The sequence below is a fragment of the Triticum dicoccoides genome, chromosome 3B, assembly GCF_002162155.2.
Source record: "Triticum dicoccoides isolate Atlit2015 ecotype Zavitan chromosome 3B, WEW_v2.0, whole genome shotgun sequence".
NCBI classification, from domain to species: Eukaryota; Viridiplantae; Streptophyta; class Magnoliopsida; order Poales; family Poaceae; genus Triticum; species Triticum dicoccoides.
The window spans coordinates 854,524,105-854,535,351 of record NC_041385.1 but is presented as its reverse complement, the minus strand read 5'-3'; the positions used below and the strand labels follow the sequence as shown (position 1 = coordinate 854,535,351).

At 45.7% G+C, this 11,247-nt stretch overlaps 1 long non-coding RNA gene across 1 annotated transcript; it reads left to right on the top strand.

Moving 5' to 3' along the window:
* The first annotated feature begins 260 nt into the window (after positions 1-260).
* LOC119282695 lies at positions 261-852 on the top strand. Its single transcript, XR_005138838.1, has 2 exons — positions 261-423; positions 506-852. It is a non-coding gene; the product is annotated as an uncharacterized LOC119282695 (long non-coding RNA).
* The last annotated feature ends 10,395 nt before the right edge of the window (positions 853-11,247 follow it).

Genomic DNA, 11,247 nt, shown 5'->3' with positions numbered 1-11,247 from the left:
GATATATCTATTCAATGAAATGTCCTTTATCGAAAAAGAAGACAGAAGATAGATAGAGATATAAAACAGATAGAAGGTAGCTAGAGATATAAAATAGTGTTAGAAGATAGAGATAGATATAGAGATGATATGACATCATTTTAATAAAAATAAACAATTTGAACTAAAATTGAACGTTTGGACAGTGCGTGCCAATGTCAACAATTTTTTCTATATATATGAACCATGGAGCAAACATTCGATTGTGATCCAGGCAACAGTCTCAATTGAAAAAAAATACCGCACATCACCTCTTATCAGGCACCGCACATTACTTTTGATCCTTAGTAATGATGGCCAAATACATGAGGAACGGTGTCCAAGCAGTTATACTACTTTCTTTTGTCATTGTGGTGTGCTTCGCCTGTCTTGGATGTGCAAAGGGTAATTTATAGTTAAAGTATGTTTAATTCGGAAATAAATTGCTGGCTTAAGATAACTTTATTCTTTGTTTTATGTTAATCAGGTGAAAGCATCAACGACAAGGGGAGCAACGGGATGATCGAAGTAGTCCGGCCCCCTTGTTATAAAGACCATCACCAGCCCTCAAGCCTGCAATATTGTTGTCAAACGGATAAGATATGTTGGGTAGACCTCGGGGAATGCTTCACAAACTGCCCGTGCAAGATTAATTGCCCACTGCCACCAGCAACACAGTAGTTGTGCCATCTCTCATTCTTTGGGTTAATAAATCCCAACCTTATGGGTCCCGGGATAATCATGTGTTGATCAGCTAGCAAATTTCCTAGAAAAAATTCCAGAAATTTGATCCGCCGTTTAAATATTTAATAAAAAAACAAGCGAGTTGCGCTCCGTAATTGCACCTAGATTGGTTACATATCATTTTACGTATTCCATACTTTCATCTCCATGCTGGCTTAATTGCTCTCCCAAATGGACCCAAATTGAGTTTGTGGTAGTCATGGATCTCTGTTCGGTAGCTCTGTCGTCCCTTCCTCCCAAAAAAAGCTTTGTCGTCCCTTCCTCCGCAAAAAAAAGCTCTGTCGTCCCTTCCGCGTGTTCATCTATCGTTTGTTTGACGCCGACACGGACACATCACTTGGTACAACTTCTTCGTTTTCTTGCCCTTTTCTCATCAATCCGTCGGCTAGAGACGGCCCTGCACATTGATGATGTGGAAGCCTCTCAGCACCGGTGTAGCCATGAATCACACGACGGCGGCCGCCCCATATGATCGCCGGTAATGGTGTGGCCTTGAGGGAGTAGATTTTATACCGCATGTGGTACTTGTCCATATGTATGTCATAATCATAAAGAGCAAAAATGATGGTGCGACATATGTACTTCATTGAGCACCACGGGTGGACTACATCGTCATGACCTGGAAAACTCCGGCTGCATTGACACATCTACCCGGAAAACTCTCCTGGCGCTCCTGCCAAGTTTACGCGACTGCACCATCCGTAGATGGGGGCGCACGACCTTCTGGCACGACGGGTGTGGGTGGAGACGTTGGAGGTGCGGTTCTTGGCTCTCTTCTCACACTTCAACCGCCCCAACGCCTGTGTCGCAGCTATTCTCCCGCACATTGAGAACCACCTCCAGCACGGGCTTTCCGCGGTTGCGCATGCGCTGAGCTTGGCAATATGTGTGTGCACGCCTGCGCCATGTGGGCTCTGGCCATGCCGGGTGCGCCTGCTACCGCATCGGTGGAAGAGAGGTGCCTCCACAGCGTCCCCGACCATCCAGCACAAACTCGCTTGTGCGTCATGGTCTGCATCACCATCCATCCTATGAAACGTCTGGAAGACTCGCAACGCCAATGTCTTTCGTGATCAGCATTCTGCCCCCTCTGTTGTTGCACGCAGTATCACCGTCCTGGTGTGGAGGTGGCGACGTTCGCGTTCGATCTGTAAATCGATCCCGGAACGATGGGCATAGAGTTTCACGGCGTTGCCCTAGAGTGCCGTCCGTGGCCTCGATTGGCCCGGTTCCTGCTATCATGGTGGGTGCCGCAAGCCTTTTAACTCTGGCAATTTGTTGGTATATCGGCTAAATAAAAATTCAGCTGGGCTTTTGCTCCCGGTGACGTTTCAAAAAGGAATTTAGTTTAGGGACTTATAAAAAAACAATTAATGATGGGAATATATATTTAAAATGAGAATGAAAAAATTGCAATTGTTGGAAAATTAGGCAAGTTTATGATTATTTCCAGTAAATAATTCATGACTAGAACAGATACTAGCATGCAACAATCTAGCAAACTAGAAGAACAACAAAACATCTCTCTACCTATCCCATCGCTTGCCTAGCTACAGCCGCCGCCTCCAAACAAACTAAAGATTCTCTGCCTCCCGCCGGCGCCGGTGCCGGTTCGTCCCGTCTCCGGTGGCCTTAGGACCATGGAGGCGGAGCGGATCTCGGTCCTTGCCGGTGGGAGGGCTCCGTTTTTAGATCTGTTTTTGAGTTTTGTTAGGGTTTGTGTCCTGCTCAGCAAGGCGAGACGGCGGCGGCTTCCTGAAGATGGAATAAAGGTCTCCCCTCCTAGCCCCCGTTCCGGTGATGCGTCTAGCATCATCGGTGGGCATGTGGAGGTGCGTCTCCGGCAGATCTGCCTTTGGTGAATTTGCTCAGATCTGTTCGTCGTTCGTCTTCGTTCATGTGTCTTCAGGTTGGATTCTTTGATCTTCACTCTTCATCTGTGGCAGTTGCTGTTCTGGTGCGTTGGTTCCATGGGGCCTTAGCACGACGACTTCTCGATTGTCTATTACAACAACATTTGCCCGGCTCCGGCGAGGGAGGGGCGATGACAGCGGCGCGCCTTCGGCTCGCTTCAGTGCTTGTAGTCATCGCTAGGTGGTCTGCGGATGTGAATGTAATTTTTATTATTTCTAGTGTTCGTTGTTCTACCATGATTGAAGATGAATAGATTGAAAGTTTTTCCCGCCAAAAAAAGAACAACAAAACATGCAGAACAACAGCGCACACAAAACAACAGCTGTAGACATGAACAGATGATGTTGGACATACTGTTCTTTAGCTATTGTGGGTGCGACGGTGTTGATGACGATGTTGGCGACGATCTGCTGCAGACAACGATGAAGAGGACGATGAGTAGCACCGCCCGACTTGGACGGAAGACGACCCGTGATGGCGAATTTGAGCAGTCGCGCAGAGCGCTTCCCAAAAACCTAATTCGTCCTCCCCCGGTGCAGGATCGCAAGGACGAACGGTTTCGGAGACCTGCTCTCCCACGCGCCGATGCACGCCAGCGTTCGGGATGGAATAGACTATGACGGCGGCGCATGTTGCGAGATGAGGCAAAACCCTAGGTGTTTTCGGTGTGTCTTTGGCCGCAGCCGATAGATGTATATATATTAGCACTAGAGGCGGTATTGTGTCGCGATCACAATCCCAAACCGACTTGGTTTCTAATTCATACACTTACCGGACAAGAAATCATTAACTTGTCTGCCAAGACATAAAAATAAAATGGCAAAAGGAAGCTGCGCCCTTGCAAGGCAACATAACGAATTTCGGTGGAGCATTCACGCGCATATTGCATGTAGGAGCCGCCACGCCACGCCACGGCCCGGCGAGCGAGCATGCGCGTGTGGTCTTCCCTTTCTCTTCTCAACACACCACTTAGAGTGGTGGAGGGAACCCACTAAATAAAAAGGTCCAACTTTTCTTCAACTTCCGGGGTGGGACTAAACTTTAGCACCACCACTTGCCATTTTATACACGGGCCACTATTTGAGATTTCAGAAATTGCTATGGGCCTAACCCATTAATTTTAACAACCCCCCACAAGATCTCAAATACTCATTTAGAGATTTGCCTTGTCTCACCACTTGTTTAATATACCAGTGTTTCAGCAAAGACTGTTGAGTTGAACTTCTGCCTAGAACTTTAAGCTACATCCATTCACAACTTGACAATGGACTATGCCTTGAATTGCTAGTTTTGTGTAAACAGGTTTCACTCAAAGTCTTAACTAGTACCTGGCTGCTAGTAGGCCACCCCGCGGTTTGGAGCTTATACATCATACTCCCTGGTCTCTTCGTGAGCTTACTAGATATCACCCAAATCTTATAGACTGCGACATTTACAGTCAGAACTTATATAGGTGTGTTGTTTCAAGACTGCTCTGTAGGACAACATCTTTGCTAATTATAGCCAATAGAACCACATTAAGGCATGCTGCCAACCTGCCTTACAGCTCTAAGCCTTAAAGCTCTAAGAGTTTTGCATCTTCACTTAGAGATGGTCATTAGTTATTACTCTCCTCAGTTAACCAATAGCTTGTTCTTCCCAGATCCTAATCCACTGGATCTCGTATCACAAAGTTGGGTTACTACTATGGTGTAACATCTATGAGTCTCATACCCATCTCCCTCGATGCAATATCTATCACATTTTGTGATAGTCCCTTTGTAAAGGGATCTGCCAGGTTTTTTTCTATTTGAATATACGTAACATTTATTACTCCAGAGTTTCTCAACTTCCTGAAAGACTTCAAATGTCTCTTCATGTGTCTTGATGAGTTCGCATTATCTTTAGAATTGTTCACTTTAGCGATAACCGTTTGGTTGTCACAATTCATAAGAATAGCCGGTACAGGTTTTTCAACCACAGGCAAGTCCATCAAGAGCTCACGAATCCATTCTGCCTCAATAGTAGTTGTGTCTAAAGCAGTTAATTCTGCTTCCATAGCTGACCTTGTCAATATGGCTTGCTTGCAAGACCTCCATGACACTGCGCCACCTCCATGAGTAAATACATACCAACTTGTTGCGTAGAGTACATCAACATCGGAGATCCAGTTTGAATCATTATATCCTTCTAGCACAACAGGATGCCCTGAATAAGTAATTCCGTAACTCATAGTACCTCTTAGATAGCGCAAGACCCTTTCTAGTGCATGCCAATGATCATCACCCGTGTTAGACAAGAACCTACTTAGTTTGCTCACAACAAAAGAGATATCTGGCCTTGTAGCACTAGATAAGTACATGAGTGAACTGACAATTTGAGAGTATCTTAATTGATCTCTCGTTTCTTTCTTGTTCTTTTTGAGTGTCACACTGATATCATAAGGTGTTGGAAAAGGCTTGCTATCCATAAAGCCGAACCGGCTCAAGACCTTCTCAACATAGTGAGATTGTGTTAGAGTAATCCCACTCTCATGCTTAATAAGTTTGATGTTTAGAATTACATCGGCTTCTCCCATATCTTTCATGTCAAAACTTTTTGATAGAAAAGACTTGACCTCATTGATCGCATTAATGTTTATACCAAAGATCAGTATGTCATCCACATACAGACATAATATGACACTATTGCCCCTACCATGGCGATAGCAAACACACATATCAGCCTCGTTAATGAAAAATCCTGCAGAAGTCAGAGTTCTTTCAAACTTCTCATGCCATTGCTTAGGTGCATGTTTCAGGCATACAAAGATTTTAACAACTCGCACACCTTTCTCTCTCCACCCTTTACTACAAACCCGCCAGGCTGATCCATATAGATTTCCTCTTCCAACTCTCCATTGAGGAAAGCTGTCTTTACATCCATTTGATGAATAATAAGACCATAAGAGGCACCCATGGAAAGTAACACTCGAATGGTGGTCATTCTAGCAACGGGTGAATAGGTGTCAAAGTAATATTTGCCTTCTTTTTTAGTGTAGCCCTTGGCCACTAGCCGCGGCTTGTACTTATCAATAGTACCATCAGGCTTTAGCTTCTTTTTGAACACCACTTACAACCCACGAGTTTACAACCATATGGTCTATCAGTTAGTTCCCAAGTTCCATTAGAAAGAATTGAGTCCATCTCATTATGAACAGCTTCTTTCCAATCATTTACATCCGGAGATGCATATGCCTCTGCAATAGACTTGGGTGTGTGGTCCACAAGGTATACAATGAAGTCATCACCAAATGATTTTGCAATCCTTTGTCTCTTGTTCCTTATAGGAACTTCATTGTTATCCTTCTCAAGGACTTCCTCATGTGATAGTTCGAAATATTCATCAGTTGTACTAGATTCAGGAATTATCTCAGAAGAAAATCTAGCAATGCTATGCATATCTTCCATAGGAAATATGTTCTCAAAAAATGTTGCATCACAAGATTCCGTTATAGTATCAACATGCATATCAGGTACTTCACATTTTGCCACTAAATATCTATAAGGAAAGCTCCGTTGAGCATACCCTAGAAAGGCACAATTCACTGTCTTTGGTCCAAGTTTGTTTCTTAGGAATAGGAATATTGACAATTGCCAAACATCCCCAAGTGCGCAAATAAGAAAGTGATGGTTTTAGCCCTACCCACTCCTCATAAGAGGTTTTCTACTTATTATTGTTAGGAATTCTATTCAGGACCTGACATGAAGTCAATAGAGCCTCCCCACACCACGCCTTACATAAGCCAGCAGTGTCTAACATGGGATTCACCAAGTCAGTCAACGTGTGGTTTTTCTTCTCAGAAACTCCATTTTATTGGGGTGAATAGGGAGGTGTCCTCTCGTGAATAATACCATGTTCCTCACAAAATTCAGCAAATACTTTGGGAAAATACTCTCCACCACGATCGGACCTAAGACGCTTGATCTTTCTCTCTAGTTGATTTTCAACTTCAGCTTTATAGATTTTAAAGTAGTCTAATGCTTCATCATTAGTTTGCAACAAATAAACATAGCAAAATCTAGTCACATTATCAATCAAAGTCATGAAATATCTCTTTCCACCTTTTGTCAACACACCATTCATCTCACAAAGATCAGAATGTATGAGTTCTAGAGGTGCCAAGTTTCTCTCCTCGGCAACCTTATGAGGCTTTCAAGGTTACATAACTATGGTACTTAGAACCTTTGGCAACGGTGAAATTCGGAATTAAACTCATACTGGATAGCCGAGACATTAAACCAAAATTAATATGACATAAACGAGAGTGCCAAATACTTGCATCACCATTAATACTAGCACAAATTTGGTTTACTGACTTTTTGCAAAACTCTGAAAGGGAAAAGCGGAACAAGCCTCCGCAATCATAGCCTTTGCCTATAAATTTTCCAAATCTCGACACGATTACTTTATTCGACTCTAAAACTACCTTAAACCCATCTCGACATAGAAGGGAGCTGTTAACTAGATCCTTGTTCATAGTAGGGACATGCTGCATGTTCCTTAGTTGCACAATCTTTTCCGAAGTAAACTTCAGATCCACCGTGCCAATGCCACGAACAGAAGCATGTGACCCATTACCCATTAGGATGGAAGAATCCCTTGCGACCTGATAAAAAGTAAACAGTGAGACATCAACACACACATGAACGTTTAGCACCCGAATCAATGCACCACGAAGATGGTTGAAATACTGAAAGAACAATATGTAAATTACCATACCCATCAGTACTGCTAGCGGTCACCAGGTTGATAGTCTTGGAGCTCGTTTTCCCTCTGTGGTCTGCACGTTCAAGGCATTCCTTGGAAAAGTGTCCAGGCTTCCCACAGGCGTAGCACTCTAGCTCAGCCTTGTTGAACTTCTTCTTGAAGGTGGTAGTCTTGGTAGGCTTATTGAAAACAGGTTTGTTCTTCCCTTTGTTCTTGTTCTGTGGGTACCACTACACCATATTGGCGATAGGCTAAACCTCACCCCCTTTCTCAGTAGTGTCTTTAGCCCGCGCTTTTTCTTCAACATCAAGTGATGCAATCAGATTTTTGACTGATATCTCATGTCTCTTATGTTTCAGAGTTGTGAAGAAATTCCTCCATGAAGGAGGCAACTATGATATCATGCACCCAACCACGAATTTGTCAGGTCAAACACACTTAAGGAGTTCAAGTTCCTTCACAATACATTGTATCTCATGAGCTTGTTCAACCACAGAACGGTTATTCACCAGCTTGTAGTCATGAAAACTCTCCATGATGTACAATTCACTGCCTGCATCTGTTGCACCGAATTTTGCATTCTGCATCCCATAGAGTCCTTCCGTCATCTATGTGCATGTACACATCACACAAACGGTCAGCAAGAACACTCAGAATGCATCCCACAAACATAGTATTTGCTTCCTGGATTTTTCTCTGATCTTCGTCAGTCATTCCCTCTGGAACACCAACACTAATGTGGAAAACTTTAAAAGTTGTAAGCCAAAGTGTGGTCTTCATCTGCCACCTTTTAAAGTGCACACCAGTAAACTTATACGGCCTTAGTGCATCAGCGAATCCAACCATAGTTAACTCAGTAAATTGCCTACAATTAGGTTTCTAGATTGTTGGAAAATTAGGCAAGTTCATGATTAATTCCAGTAAATAATTCATGACTAGAATAGATACTAGCATGCAACAATCTAGCAAGTTAGAAAGAACAACAAAACATGCAGAACAGATGATGTTAGACATACTGTCCATTAGCTATTGTGGGTGCGACGGTGTTGATGGCAATGTTGGTGACGGTCTGCTACTGATGGTGATGAAGACGACGATGAGTAGCACCGCCCGACTTGGACGGAAGACGACCCGTGATGAAAAATTTGAGCAGTCACACAGAGCGCTTCCCAAAAACCTAATTCATCCTCTCCCGATGCAGAATCGCAAGGACGAATGATTCTAGAGACCTGCTCTCCCACGCGCCGATGCACGCCGGCGTTTGGGATGGAATAGACTACGACAGCGGCGCAAGTTGCGAGATGAGGCAAAACCCTAGGTGTTTTCGGTATGTCTTTGGCCGCAGCCGATAGCTGTATATATATTAGCACCAGAGACGGTATTGTGTCGCGATCACAATCCCAAACCGACTTGGTTTCTAATTCGTATATTTATTGGATAAGAAATCATTAACTTGTCTGCGAAGATATAAAAATAAAACGGCAGAAGGAACCTGCGCCCCTGCAAGGCAACAAACCGAATTTTGGCAGACAATTCATGTGCATGTGGCACGTACGCGCTGCCTCGCCTCGCCTCGCCACGCCACGCCACCGCCACGCGAGCGCGCGCGTGTGGTCTTCCCTTTCTCTTCTCAACACACCACTTAGAATGGCGGAGAGAACCCACTATATAAAGAGGTCCAACTCTTCTTCAACTTCCGGGGCGAGACTAAACTTTAGCACCACCACTTGCCATTTATACATGGGCTACTATTTGAGATTTTAGAAATTGCTATGGGCCTAGCCCATTAAATCAAACAGTAGTTCACATGCATATATTTTTTGCATGGTAATACGTGTTTCATTTATATTATAAAGATCATAGCACAAGCCGACCTGACAAAACTGAAAATACCGTAGAACGCAAGCCTTTGTACAGAAGAACACCATCCAAGAAAGAAAGTTACAATCAAGACCGAACAATCCTCTGAGCTTGACACCAACGCCTGTCACCTGCCTCTGACCGTCACCACAACAGCCACCAAAGAAATAAAAATGACGGATCACCTTCTCACCCGAGCTCGATGCGGCTCCATCGCTGATATGCAGCTTTTCGAACCTCCAAGGTGGCTCATCAAAGGTGAAACCATTACCGTTGAAGGAATTAGACCTGAGCAACACTCCGGACACGTCATCGAACTCCAGATCTGGCACCCTAAACGACAAAGACGTTGGAGGAGGAAACCATACCTTCCATCCATGAACCACAAACCCAGCACACGATCCATCATCTTCCAAAAGCCGTCGAGGACCAAAATCTGCATCCGCTTCTGGACTACCTCTCAAGCTCCGCGCCGTCGCAATGGCGGAGTCAAGGACACCGGTCCACCACGAGGATGCCGCCGCCGCCGCCACGCCATACTTGTTTGAACAGACTGGTTTCCAAACTCATCCCCTATCGTAGGGCCGATTGCCTCATCGAGGAAGGACCTGAAGATATTTTATTAAGTGCCGCCATCTCCACCACCGAATCAAGACGATGAGCAGCCTAAAACCTAGACTATGAAGGCCTAAAAATATTCACACATGTGGATCCGGCAACCCCCTCACCACCGACGACCGAGGTCGTCGAGGGAGGGGAGCCGCCGGAGGACGGCCGTGGAAGAAGACGCCCTGGCGGCTGTCGCAAGATTGCCGGCCTTTTTTCCTGGGAAAGAAAGAAAGGTGATCTGAAGGGGGCGATTTGTGTTGCCTTCGTGTAGGAGTAGGACTCGGACACTCGGTTACCAAATAAACCTCACGCGCGCTTATTTACACCCCACGCGTCAGCGGTAGAACCCAACCAAAGAAACCTAGCTAGTACTTACTACCTAGACTCGTAAACGGGCGCGATCGAAATATAGACTCTCGTAAACGGGCGTGATCGATGTCGGCGCAGATGGCAACCGCAGCCTGCGACGAACGGGAAAACAAGCGCGCGCATACGGCGAGCGAGTGCTGGTCAGCCACTTTCCCCGAAGACCTCCTCGTCCTCATCTACAACATGATCACCTCCCCACGCGTCCGCACTTGCTTCGCGGCCGTCTGCCGGTCGTGGCGCGCCGCCGCGCGCGTGGCACCACCTCTGCCGGCGGCCCCATGGTTGCTCCTCTCGCCTTGCGACGGCACCAGGATGAAATCTCTTTACTGCCTCGAGGATGGTGCCCTCATGGACTTACAGGTCCCCAAGATCATCGGCGGCCACCACGGTGGCTGGGTCGCCTTGTCCGTATCAGGTCTCGTCAGGATCGTGAACCTTTTATCCGGCGTCGAGGTGGCGCTCGACGAGAAGAAGGCGGCGATAGTGTGCCGGAGCCCGCACCATGCCCGAGGCAAGAAGGTGGTCATCTTGAGGGTTGTCTTCTCCGCGCCCCCTACCTCGCCCAAATGTATCATTGCCGCCGTGACACAAAAATGTGGCATCGCGCTCTGCAGACTTGGTCGTCCGAACAATGGCTGGACGACACAAGGATGTCACCAGTATTATAACAGAGAGCTCGTCGATATCACATTTTGCAATGGTGAGCTCTATGGCCTATATAAGAAGAGGAAACTCGTAAGGTTTATGATTGGTGTGGATAAGGATCGTGCCCCAATGGTCACCGCGGAACACCAGCTCGACATGCAATGGATCGACCGCACCATCCCTAAGGATGACTGCTGGGACAATACTAGTTACATCTTTAAGCTAGAGGGCAAGCTTGCAATGGCGTTGAAGACCCGGTGGTTGCCAAACATCCAGCCTTTCTTCAAGGTGTTCAAGCTTGTTGACATCTGCACGGGCAAGTACAATTGGCTCGAGGTCACAAGCTTGGATGACCATGCA